The sequence below is a fragment of the Protopterus annectens genome, chromosome 13.part0 (assembly GCF_019279795.1).
Source record: "Protopterus annectens isolate FY-2018-M chromosome 13.part0, PAN1.0, whole genome shotgun sequence".
Classification (NCBI taxonomy): Eukaryota; Metazoa; Chordata; order Ceratodontiformes; family Protopteridae; genus Protopterus; species Protopterus annectens.
In genome coordinates this window covers 262,229,967-262,243,207 of record NC_056747.1, presented here as the reverse complement: position 1 = coordinate 262,243,207, position 13,241 = coordinate 262,229,967, and positions in this window count along the sequence as shown.

Genomic DNA, 13,241 nt, shown 5'->3' with positions numbered 1-13,241 from the left:
AGAATAAATGTAAATACTGGATTAACAACAAATTATGAGAAGGAAGAGGTTCCTACTAGGAAACCAGCGGAAATTGTAGTAGAAGCAGAAGTGCATACTAATCCAAGACAGAATAATAGAGAAGTTTTGAAAACTCATGAAGCTGTGACTCACATTCCAGAGAACAATGTTAGCTCGGTAATTGATACTGAGAGCACTGAAATACTATCAGAGCAAGGTGAAGAAGATATATCTATTCAAAATAACAACAAGAATCTGGATATGCAGAATGCCACTAAACCCAAAGATGGAGTGATACATTTACCAACAGCTTCCTTTTTTCTTGCAGAACAACACCTCAAGGGAAGCACGCCCTCACAGCAGAGAGAGGAAGAAACGGAGGTTTCAAGAATAAATTATTTCTTTGTGTTTAATATATCGAGCACTGAATTAACTAGAGACCAGATTCGATTACTAGAGAAAGGAATGAGTTTTATACCTTCCTTGCACTCACCCATGAGTGAATTTACTGTAGATTTAAAGTATTTTGGAAGAAATGTGACTTTGAAATATCTTTTTGGAAATACAAATAATGAAGGATCTCAAGCTAGTTATGGATACAGGAAACCAAGTACTTTCGTTCCTGTTTGTCATCCGACTGTAGATGCCTTTGTACGATTATGTGAAAACGAAATGGCTGAATATAGACAACAGAAGGGAAGTAAACATTTCCATAACCTAACTCTAAATGAGAAGAAAGCATTATTTGAACTACAGAATATGCAGGACATTATGATCAAGCGAGCTGATAAGGGAGGGGCAATTGTAGTTATGGATGTATCATTCTATGATATCAAAATGAAGGCAATGCTAGCAGATATAGCTACTTGCCAGAGGATTGATAAAAGAGAACTGAATAGGATTATACGAAGTGTCCAAGATACTCTTTATGACAAATTGATGAATAGATCTATAAGTAAAGAACTGTCTGATTTATTTGAAGTGCATCATCCTACTATGCCTAACATCTGTGGAATGCCTAAGATACATAAGAATCTACATGACCCTCCTATGCAACCTATTGTTTCAGGAAAAGGATGGACAACTGAACTTCTTTCTATTTTTATAGAAGGGGAGTTAAAGAAATTCCTACCCCATGCATCTACAGTGATTAAGGACTCGGCTAAATTCTTGAAAAAACTCTACAAGAAAATACAACAGATGAACATCTCTAGGGATTTACTATTAGTAACCTTGGATGTGAACAGTTTATTCACTTCCATACCTAATAAATGGGGAACTGAAGCCATCAGAGACTTTGGTGTGAAACACGAAACAACTATTGATATTCACCTAATATGCAGTCTCCTAGAATTGGTTTTATATAACAACGTATTTCTGTATGGTAGTGTCTCTTATCTGCAGAAATTGGGAGTAGTGATGGGAACCCCATGCACAAATAGCTATGCTGATTTGGTCCTGGCAAGATGGGAAGAGTTATGGAAAGTGGATGTTAATAACAAATGGAACAATAATATAATTTTCTGCAATCAATTTGTGGATGATATTTTTCTTCTATAGGAAGGTGACTTAACTTCTTTGAAGCAATTTGTATGTTTTTTGACCAACAAAACTTAATTTTTGAAACTCAAAATGACCTCCTCTAATATGGAGATTGAATTTTTGGATGTTAAGTTGATGTTAGATGATACAGGATGTATCAATACTAGAATGTATAGAAAACCTGTATGGTGTAATCATCTGTTACACAATACCAGTATGCATCCTAGATATGTCCTTGATAATATAGTGACTAACCAACTAATTTGAGTATCTAAACTTTGTATGAGGGATAAAGACTATATGGAAGAGCAAACTAAACTCATTAATGACTTTACCAAGAGGGGATATACAATCAAAGGAATACAAACTAATGAAGCAACTACTTTGGAACGATGATCTCAGATAGCAAGACCTTATTTTTCGGACCAAGGAGGAATAATTAAGGCCAAACAAAAAGAGCCGAAGTCTAACTTGAGATGTCAGCTAACATATAGTACTCAGAATTTTGCTATTCATAACACCATAATTTTGGCTAGTGTTAACATCTGACAATAAAATTAGAGAAATTGTTGGAGGTCAACCCAGTTTTTCTTTTAAAAACAGGAAAAATCTAAAAAGACTGCTATGCTATAAAACAGAAACTGAAGCCATCTCTGAAAATAGGAGCTTTCAAATGAGTAGGAGAGTTGGTACGCTCAGATGTGGAAGTTGCAGTACATATTTTTACATTAACAACTTGAATATCTTTACACATCCCTTAACTGAGAAAAACTATAAATTTGAACGTTTTGCAAATTGTCGGAGTAAGAACATCATATATGTGGCAACCTGCAGTCACTGCAAGGCATACTGCATAGGAAAAATGAACCAAATGTTTAAAGAACATATTCTAAAACATTTATCCGACATAAGAAATAAAATTACTAGTAATGCACTTTATATGCATATTAGTGCAAATGGTAGCTATTCCTTTAAGTTTATGACACTAACTAGGCTCCATGAAACATTAAGAGGTGGTGATTTAGTAAATCAAACAGAGATTGAAGAAATGAAGTGGATAATGAACTTGCGTTCAGATCAGCCACTAGGTCTGAATGCATTTGTTCCTTTAAAACCTGCACTAAAAGTAAAGCCTCTTCAGCACTCTAAATAACTTAATTGAAAGGGTGTATACGTTGCTATGGCTACTAAGTATCTTTGAATGAGTGAATACCAGAGAATGAAGGTATTTAACAGGAAGTTTTACTGGCTAACATTTAGGATTTAAAAAAGGTATTACACCAAAAATGCTGCTTATCCGGTTTATGAGCCAGTGTGTTTTATTTTATCATTGTTTTATTTTTATTAAAAGTTTTCAAGTTTCAAGTTTTTAGTAGGATTGGTGTCAGAACTGTTCTTTCTCTGAATATAGACATCTGTGCCACTACTGAGATGTGGTTCAAATCCTCAGAAAGTACTCCTGTATTGCAAAGCTTCAGTGCCGTCCACACATTTAAACCATCCGCTGCACAGAGAAGGACAAAAGGTGGAGGAGTCTCAGTCTATATTCGTAATAAGCATAGCTCTTCATTAGTTAAACAGGACAATGCCCTGAAATGTAGCCATGTTTAAATCACAATTCACAAAGTGTCATACCATATCCTAGCAAGCTGTAGGTCACCCTCTAGGTCCCTAGAATCCCATAGCTCATACCTAGACCCACTGAAGGCACTCACCATTAAACCAAGTACCCTGTTGATAGGAGACTTTAACTACCCCTCTATAGACCGGGAAGCACACACTGCCTCATACATGCAAGCACAGCAATACCTGGACTTTATTAACACAAATACCCTTGACCAGAAAATGTGCACACCCACCAGAGGTTCAAACATACTGGACCTGGTACTCAGCAATATAGAAGAGCACTTCACCCTTCCCAGTGTCACATCCTCACTAGTGAGGTTGTGCCACAAAGCTGTCTCCTTTGCAATACAAATCAGCTTGGTAACCTCAGCAAACTGTGTAACAGTCGGGAACTATTTCAAAGCAAACTGTACCCTATTAAGCAATAGTTTATCAAAATTCAGTGCCCCTCCCAACTCTGAGTACACAACAACCTATCTGGAATTGTTCACAGAGACCCTATACAACCATGTAAATGGCTGTATAGAGGCTACTGTACCAGCTAGAAGTAAGTTTAAAACAAACCCTAAAAACAAATCGCACTGGTGGATTCCTAACCTTAGTAGGGTATATAACAAAAAGAAAAATCTCATGGCTAAAATCACGAAGTGCAACATCAATAATGGTAGGAGCTCTCTAATTAAACTAAACAGAAAACTAAGAGGACTAATTAAGTCCAGCAAGGCCAGTTATAAGGTCAAGATAGCATCGCAGGCTAAAGACAACCACAAGGCCCTCTACAGCTATGTCAGAAACTTCAAAACCAGTTCGGTATATATTTCTCAGAGGTACAGGCCAACACAGAAGGACTGTGGCTGACCAAGTTTGCAGATGACTGCAAACTGGGCGCCATAATTGACTCTCCAGCCGACACACGCATCCTCCTAAAGGGCCTCATAGAAACAGACAACTGGTGCCAGAGCCATGGCCTCAAGCTAAACGCCAAAAAGTGTATAGTCATCCCTTTTGGCAAAAACAAAGTGCCCACAAATTACCACATAGGTGGTAATCCATTAAGTACAGAAGAAGTAATTAGGGACCTGGGGACCCAAGATGATAGCAATCTCTCATTTGACAACCACGTGGCCAAAGTGGTTAGAAAAACATTTTATATAGCCCACCTAATCATGAAGGGATTCACATCTAGATCAGGGGAGGTCATTGTGCCTCTTTACTCATCTCTCATCAGGCCCATAATTGAGTACAATGCCCCTTTTGGGATGTACCATACCAGACACCTGCAGCAACTGGAAGACCCCAAAAGTACCTCAACAAGAGGATCAAAGGGCTCAAACAGATGCCATATGCTGCCTGGTTAAAGAAACTCCAACACTACTCAGTGGCATACCGCCTGCTCAGAGGCAATCTGTGCCTGACGTATAAAGCCATGTCTAACCCAGAATTAATGGACATGCTGCACCTCAGAAAATCCAAATCCCATCGAGCTACGCGCTCGGGAGACTTGAACCTCAGCACTGAAATAAATAGGACATGCTGGAGGGACAGATTCATAACCCAGAGGCTCCCTTCACTCTGGAATAAAATCCCAGTCCAGGTTAGGCAGAGTCCCTCATTGACTCTCTTCAAGAGGAATCTTGATGAGTGGATGGGAGATACTTTTATTATTGGTTTAATAAGGGAAGAGTATAGAGATGTAATAACCTCCTTTTTTCTGGATGCAATACCTTTACTTATGATATGAACCAAGTAAAAGACTTTTCTGACCACTGCCACTATATGATGGTCGAATGTGAGATTATCAACCTGTGTACCCAGGTCTCTCACCACAGGTTTTGTGATAAGGGGGTTGCCATTGATGTGGTAATTAGTAGGGGCCATGTTTTTGCCGAATATACATTTTTTTGCATTTGGCTTGAGGCCATGACTTTGGCAGCAGTCATTAGTTGCTGTGAGACCCTCTTGCAATATGTTAACATCATCTGAGGAGTCAGTGACAGCACCCAACTTACAGTCATACCCAAACTTGGTCAGCCACAGGCCTTTTGTCTTTGCCTGGACCTCTGAGAAGTAGATGCCAAACAGTAGGGGTCCCAGGACAGATCCCTGGGGAACTCCACTAGTGACAGGTCTGCTAGCGGAGGTGGAGGCACCTATTTTGACTTTGAGGATCCTGTTGGTGAGTAAGTTGGCCACCCACCTGATGAGATAGGGATGTACGTCAAATTGTGTTAGCTTCTCGATGCCCGAGTGGGGGATTGTGTCAAAGGGCTTGGCCAAGTCAAGGTAAGCTACTGACTTTCCCTCATTCAGGGCCTTGGTGACAGTCTCAAAGAAGTCAACCAGGTTCAACAGGGAAGATCTTCCCTTGATGAATTTGAACTGGGTGGGGTCAAGTGCTTGGAGGTTACCTATGTCCTTGTTTATGAAATCCATAATAATGGGGCCCCATGGCTTTACAGATCAGACTTGTCAAGCTAATGGGGCGATAGTTTCCAGGGTCAGTAGGAGCACCACCTTTATGCAAGGGGATGCCAATGGCAGTTCTCCACTCTGTAGGAATGAAGCCTGTACTTAGGCCGTGGTTGAATAGGGTACTCAATGGCAAAGCCAGTTCTTGCTGGAGATGGTGCAGAATACAGCCTGGGATACTATCAGGTCCCATGGAAGCTCTGTTCTTTGGCTTGGATAGGGCCTTTAACACTTGATCTATGGAGATATGAGGTGCGGGATGAATATTGGGGATTTCATAAGGGCCTTTGGGGGGACAGGGGGTTGAAGCTTGCACTGAACCTATCTGCTAGTAGGTTGGCTAAGTCAACAAGATTGGTGTAAGTGATACTGTTAAGTACTAATTTGGAACAAACCTGGGCCTTGTCATGGAGTTTTCTGATGTAACTGAAGACGGCTTTGTGGTTTCCCTTTGTTTCGGAGGCTAGTTTCGATTCATAATTGGCTTTGGAGGTTTTCATTAGTGATCTAATTTGCTTGTTTAGGATAATGAGGGAGTTTTTCCAATTTGGAATTTGTTCCTTTTTACCCTTGGACAACAGTTTCTTCTTTTTGTTGTAAAGCCTGTTGATAGAGGATGTCCACCAAACAGATTTGCTTTCTGTAAGAGTCAGCCCACCTAAGGTGTTAACCATTGTCTAACTGTAAATGAATTACCCCACCTGTTCATCTTCTTTGTTAGACAAGAATGAGCAACAAGTGGTTTCTGTCATTTGTCTGTACTTTTCCTGTGATTTTTGTTCTGAATTTGAAGTTACATCTTTTAATCAAAGTCATTTTGCAGTTTTGCACTGCATTTCATTGTTTCTGTGCTGTTAAATGGTTAGTCAGTGTTGCTGAACTTATTTGCTCTGTATATTAATCAGTTTTCAAAGTTAGTGACTGGTTTATGTAGAGATAAATTAAGCTCTAGAGTACATTGCACATTTATATAGTTTATTGTACAAAGCCACTCTAATAAGCCTTAAGACTGTTTAGTCACACTTACTATTGGATAATAATATTGCACAGTAATAAATGGACACCCTTTTAAGGGTCTTTGGGCAGCTGATAATTATTAGCTGATGGTGGCAGGAATTACTACTGTATAGTCTGGGTATAGGGGCACAGCTGGAGAATCTGTGTCAGCCTTTCTCAGGAGTGTCTGTGAAGTTGTACAGCACCAGTTGGATACAGGACCCCAAAGGCCTATTAGGCAGGCCCTGTATAGGGTGCCCGAGAGAGTCAGACTCTGAGGGAAGAGGTACAGGAGATGTTGGAACTAGGGGTGATTCAAGAGTCCAACAGTCCCTGGGGCTCCCCAGTTGTGCTGGTGCCAAAGAAGGATGGCAGCACCAGTATTCTGTGTGGATTACAGGAAATTAAATAGTCACACAGGCCCTAGAGCAGCTGGGTGGGGCTAAGTATCTTACAACCATTGATCTTAACAAGGGTTACTGGCAAGTGCCCATGATTCCCAGTGCTAGAGAGAAGTAAGCCTTTGTGACTCCTTTTGGCTTATATGAGTTCACAAAGATGCCCTTTGGGATGAAGAATGCCCCAGTGACTTTCCAGAGGCTGGTATATCATATCCTAGTAGGAGCTGGAGAGTTTGCCCTTGCTTACTTAGATGATATTGCCATTTACAGCCATTCCTGGCCAGAGCACCTTCAGCATTTGAGGGAGGTTCTGGGCAGACTAGAGAGGGCAGGGTTGACCATTAAGATGAGCAAATGTCAGGTGGGTATGGGCAGAGGTCACTTACCTAGGACATAGAGTGGGGCGTGGTAAGATAAGGCCTGTACCTGCCAAAGTGGAATCCATTCTGGCATGGCCTGCACCTGTTACCAAAAAGCAGGTAAGGGCATTTTTAGGGACAGCAGGGTACTACAGAAAGTTTGTCCCTAGTTATAGTACCATAGCTGCTTCCCTCACAGACCTGACAAGGAAGAACAGGCCAGATAAGGTAGTGTGGACCCCAGCATGTGAGCAGGCATTCCAGAAGTTTAAAGAAGCTTTGGGAGGACCCCCTGTGTTAGCCAGTCCAGATTACAGCAAAGAATTAGTTGTGCAGGTGGATGCTTCAAACCATGGGGTGGGGGCTGTACTTAGCCAGATTTCTTCAGAGGGGGAGGAGTACCCAGTGGTTTATCTCAGTTGTAGGCTCCAACCCTGGGAGGAATGCTATGCAGCTGTAGAGAAGTAATGTCTAGCCATATTGTGGGCACTGCAGAAATGTCAGCCTTATTTGTATGGAATGAAATTCACTGTTATGACTGATCACAACCCTCTAACATGGTTAAATAGAGCCCGTCAGCAAAATGCCAAGTTGCTAAGATGGAGCCTGAGGTTGCAAGCATATGATATGTCAGTGCAGCACCACAGTGGGAGTAGCAATACCAATGCAGATGGGCTCTCAGGACAGGGAATGGGGTAGGTACACTCAGATAGACCTAACCCTCTCAAGCGGCGTTTCTCAAGGGTCACTTGAAAAACTAGCTTGAGTTCTCCGGGGGGGATGTGAAGACTGGTAGAGAAGGGTGAAGGCTGCCAGCCTAGCCAGATTGTGCAGATAATTCTATCATTTGTAAATATGAATGTTGAACATAAAACAATGTAGCAACATTGCTATCTGATGTAAAGAAAGCTAAGTCAAGCATTTCTTGTTGGTCCTTTGAAATTAAAATTATTTCATCACTGCCTTTGATGTTTTACAAGTCGGCTCCAGTCCAGTTAGAGGAAGGCTCCCTGCCTATTGTTTTAAGGCTAAAGTTAATGACCAGAATTTACATGCGGAATGTCCTTTTTTGAAGTGTAAAAGAATGTAAATGCAGTTAATGTGTAGACTGGGAACTCCAGGAAGGTGTGAAAGATGATGTAATGTTTAGCAGAACTGCAGTTTCAATTTAAACAGTGAGAACCAGAGATTATTATGCATTTTTGACTTGACTATCCAACTCTCAGCACTCTGCCTGTTGTCTCAAGTAAGTTATCTTAGAAGTGTGTTTTTTCTTGTAGAAGTAGCTAGGACTATAAAGATTAGACTAAGTGTTTTTCTGATATGTCAGAATGGTACTACTGAATTATTTTAAATTTCTGTGTGATCTCTGAAGTCTTGAATAGCACTGTGGTGTAATAGTATTGTCTTGTGTTTTTAGCATTTATTATTAAATATTTTTTAAACCCTTTTCAACTGTGGCTGGTTTATGTAGAGATAAATTAAGCTCTAGCGTATATTGCATATTTATAGAGTTTATTGTACAAAGCCACTCTAATAAGCCTTAAGACTGTTTAGTAACACTTACTATTGGATAATAATATTGCACAGTAATAATTTGACACCCTTTTAAGGGCCTTTTGAGTAGCTGATAATTATTAGCTAGTGGGGGCAGGAATTACTACCGTATAGTCTGGGTATAGGGACACAGCTGGAGAATCTGTGTCAGCCCTTCCCAGGAGTGTCTGTGAAGTTGTATAAATACTTATCTCAAAGTGTGTATCTGTCAGCTACTTGGGCAGGGACACGCAGCACTGGATGGACAGAGAGGGTACTAGAGGTTAGCTTGCCAGCTAGGCTGAGATCTGGACCCTAAAGCTGTGCCAGTGGGGAGTCTTATTGGGGACCTGGAGAGCAAGGGAGCAACCAGCCCCAGAGTGACTGTGATCTGTGTGTGCTCTTAAGGGAAATTGCACTTTACTGTATGTATTTGTTATCTTTTCCTCTCATATAAGACACCCTCTCTGGTGTTAGTGGTGAGGATTGAGGCTCCTTGATTGCTGGGCCAGGGCTCAGGCATCACACCTAGGTCCAGTAATTTAATTTTCTTACTATTTCTCAAAGTCAGGTGGATTGAGATTAAACTCTTCCTTTCCATTATCCTCTGTAACAATAGGTACAATAATGCACATACATTTTTTTGCTTCCCAGCAGTGCACACTGTTGATACATTTATACACAAGCAGCTTTACAAATACATTTTTCAGCACAAGGATTTATACAAATCAGTTTGATATACAAATGACACATAAATCTTTACAAAATTTCAGCTAGCCATGCTGGCATATGTTGCACTTCCACTGCACTACTTCTCCTTATGTAGCTGGCAGTGCCTCCTATCGTCACAGTGGTATTATTTCCTTTGTTTTTGCAGGGGGGGCAAGCCCTCCTGCACCCCCATGTGGGGGTCTGTGTGTTCCACACTGCCCCGCTATTTAAATATACCAACTCCAGCATCAGGCTCCATTGAGGAAAAGGGGAAACTATGAATGAATATTCATGCCTCCATCAGTATGAATATTACTTAAGTTTAGTAAGACGTCAAAGACTGTTGGACAGTACATGAGGTTTAGGCTCGACTTCCTACTTTGCATCCTATGAGGTAAGACACTAATAAAGTTGAAATGCTACAGTGTACAGCTTAGCCTACAGCTGCTACAAATAAGCTTAGCACTACTGTTATGAAGGATTCCTATACTGTGCTTATCACAGTCACATTTAGAACCAAGTTATATATTTAATTAACTAGACATACATATGAAACTGCATTACCTACCCTTTAACTGGTAATAATCTCAATAGACCATAAACCTCTATTAATTTAAGCTCTGCAACTCTCTATAAATCCAATCAAGTTTTACTTCACATTGGACAAAATAGAAAGCCAGCCTACTGGCCTTCCCTCTGTTGTCAACTTCAGAGCATTCGGTATCCTAAAGTGACATAGTAAGTGCCTTATGCTCAAGGCAATGAACTCTTAATAGCTCTGTTTGTGAGAGATGCAAATAGTTAGATATGGAGCCTTAGTCTCACAAAAATGCACTGACTGTGAGTGCTGCAATAACAAACCACATTCTGTATACCGGACCTTGTCACATAATATAATGTTATATGCTGATGCTGTAAAGAAATCCTTACCTAAATCTCTTAGACACATGAGGTTTAAGTTTCTGCAAAATTTTAAATTCAAACGTTGCACCACATAGCATTTCACCTTTAGCAAAGATTGTGTATGAAAGAAAGGGCCTCAGTTCCAGTACACCAGACCACTTCACAAGCAAAAATGTTTCAGTGATTGGTGACGCCATAGTGAGACACACATATTCCCCACTCACTAGAATGGGCAAAGACAAGGATGCAGTGAGTTGTCTTTTAGGTGCATGGATCTCCGACATCTCAAGGGCTCGTAGGACCCTTGCACCAGACAAATTTAACTATGACATTGTACTCATATATTTTGGGGTGAATGACTTTGGGAGAAAAACCCTGAGGGAGCTGCAGAGAGACATGTCAGAGCTCTGTATGTATGTATGTCACAATTGCAGGCAAGACCATGATATTGATTGGAATCCTACCTTCCCTATGAATGATGCCAAGGTGCAAAGAAAAGATGATTGGCTTCAGGTATTGGCTAAATAGTTAGTGTGATTCTACAGGGATCAAGTATGTGTCAGCATGGAAGTAAATGCTTGACAATCCTACTTGCTTTGCAAGGTATGATCTGTGCCTCTTGCTCAAAGGCTTGTGCATACTTACTAAAGCTCCTTGCTGCCCCCATAGTGCCTTTTTTTAGGCAAGGTTCAATTAATGAATATTCCAGTGTAGCAAAAGTATCAGTATCAAAACAGGCTCTATTAAGGTGGCTCTACTCAATGCCAGAAATCTAAACAAGCTGGCTGACCTTGAGGACCTACTGCCTTTAGAAGGCATATGTATATGTGTCATCACTGAAACTTGGTTTAAATGCCCTTTGTGTTCATATCTGTCAGAGGTCATGTCACCTCTAGACTGATTCCCAGAAGCCCGCAAAACCTCTAAATCACATTACACAAAATCAACTATTAGTTTATCGTCTGTTACAGGACACCATCCATGACACAGAAGTTCGTGCCAGGTTCCTAAACATCATGGATGAACTACACATAAATAAGAACTACACCATTCTGGGAGATTTTAACTACTTGTCAATTGACTGGTGTGCTTAGATGCAGAGAAAACATTACATATAATAAATAAAAATTCAGTGGACCAGATTGCTACTAGCCTAACTAGAGGACAAAATTTTCTTGACCTGGTACTTACAAATGCAATGTCATCATGCACAACTCTCCTAGTACCTCCCTGCCTGATTGTCAGGCTAGTAACCTTTCCCTCAAACTGTCTAACCACTCTAAAACCAATATATCAAAATTCAAAAAATTCAAGTTCACAAATCTTCTCAAATCCTATAACAAGGTCTTGAAATTTACTTATAACAACATCACCCTAGACATTACCTCAGCAGATAGATTTGCAAAGAAGTTTTACACCCACAAAAACAAATTTATTCAATTGGCAGTCCAATCTAGTTCCAAATACTTTAGGAAATTTAAAGGCAAACAACCCTGGTGATCTGCTGACATAAAATCTACAATAACAGTAAAAGACTGAGTATACAACAGATCTAAAGACCCCCAAGTCAAGAAAACTATTACAAATTGGACTAAGAATTTAAAAAGATTTAGACCTACTAAGGCAGCCCATAAACTCAGGTTGACATCTGAAGCAAAGGACACTTAACAAATCCTTCTTTAATTGTGTTAGAAAACTAAGAAACAACACTCAACAATGTATAGAATTCGTTGCTTGGTCGCAGTGGACATTGCCAGTATACTAGCTAATAAATTATGTATAAGTTTCACTCCTGAGTTGACAATGCAAAGACTATGATACCTGTATCTCTGTACCCCCTCCATCATCACTAAAGAACTGAGTGATGTCACTTCTTGTGAGAATCTATGCAACATTAGTTTGCTTAATAGAACATTGTGATTGACTGTTTCAAAAGTCCTTTTTAAACCAGAAATACAACTCTTGCTAAGAGAGCATTCTCCATGTTGGAGTGCATTTGAGAGGTTAAAGTGAAAATTGCTGTCTGGGTATTACAGTTTAGTTGAAAAACAAGCTGTTTATCATTTAATGTAATCCACTGTTAATATATTAACACATATAGCTGCACATGCGTGAAAAACCTTGAAAAGACAGCTAACCGCATATTTGTATCACTGTGGAGTACTTTTATGTAAGTAGTCAGCAGTTCTGGCAAGGTTGCACAGTCCTGTGAAGAGAGTGTACAGTCTTACATGTTAGATACTGTACTGAGCAGAAAGTATTACTAACCCCAAAACTGCTTTTCTTCTAAGGATCTCTATAAGAAACCAGCAGATTAATTAAAATAATGTCACCTGTCATATCAGAGGCATTAAACTCGATGCTAAGAAATCCTTAATTGTACCCTTTGGGAAGTCAACCATCCCAGATAATTACCATGTTGATAATACGCCCTAAGAGTTGACCCAGTGGTCAGGGATCTGAGTATGCACATGCACAGTAGCCTTACCTTCAACCACCATGTGGCCACAGTGGTTAAGAAATATTTTTAAGCTGCACAACTTATAAGTAAGGTCCAAAGAGGTCCTACTGTACTCTGCCCTTATCTGACCAGTCATAGAGTACAACGTTCCCTTTGGTATGTACCTGACCAGGCATATGCAGCAACTAGAGTGATCTCAGAGGTTCCTTACAAAAAGAAGACATGGTGTAACAATCC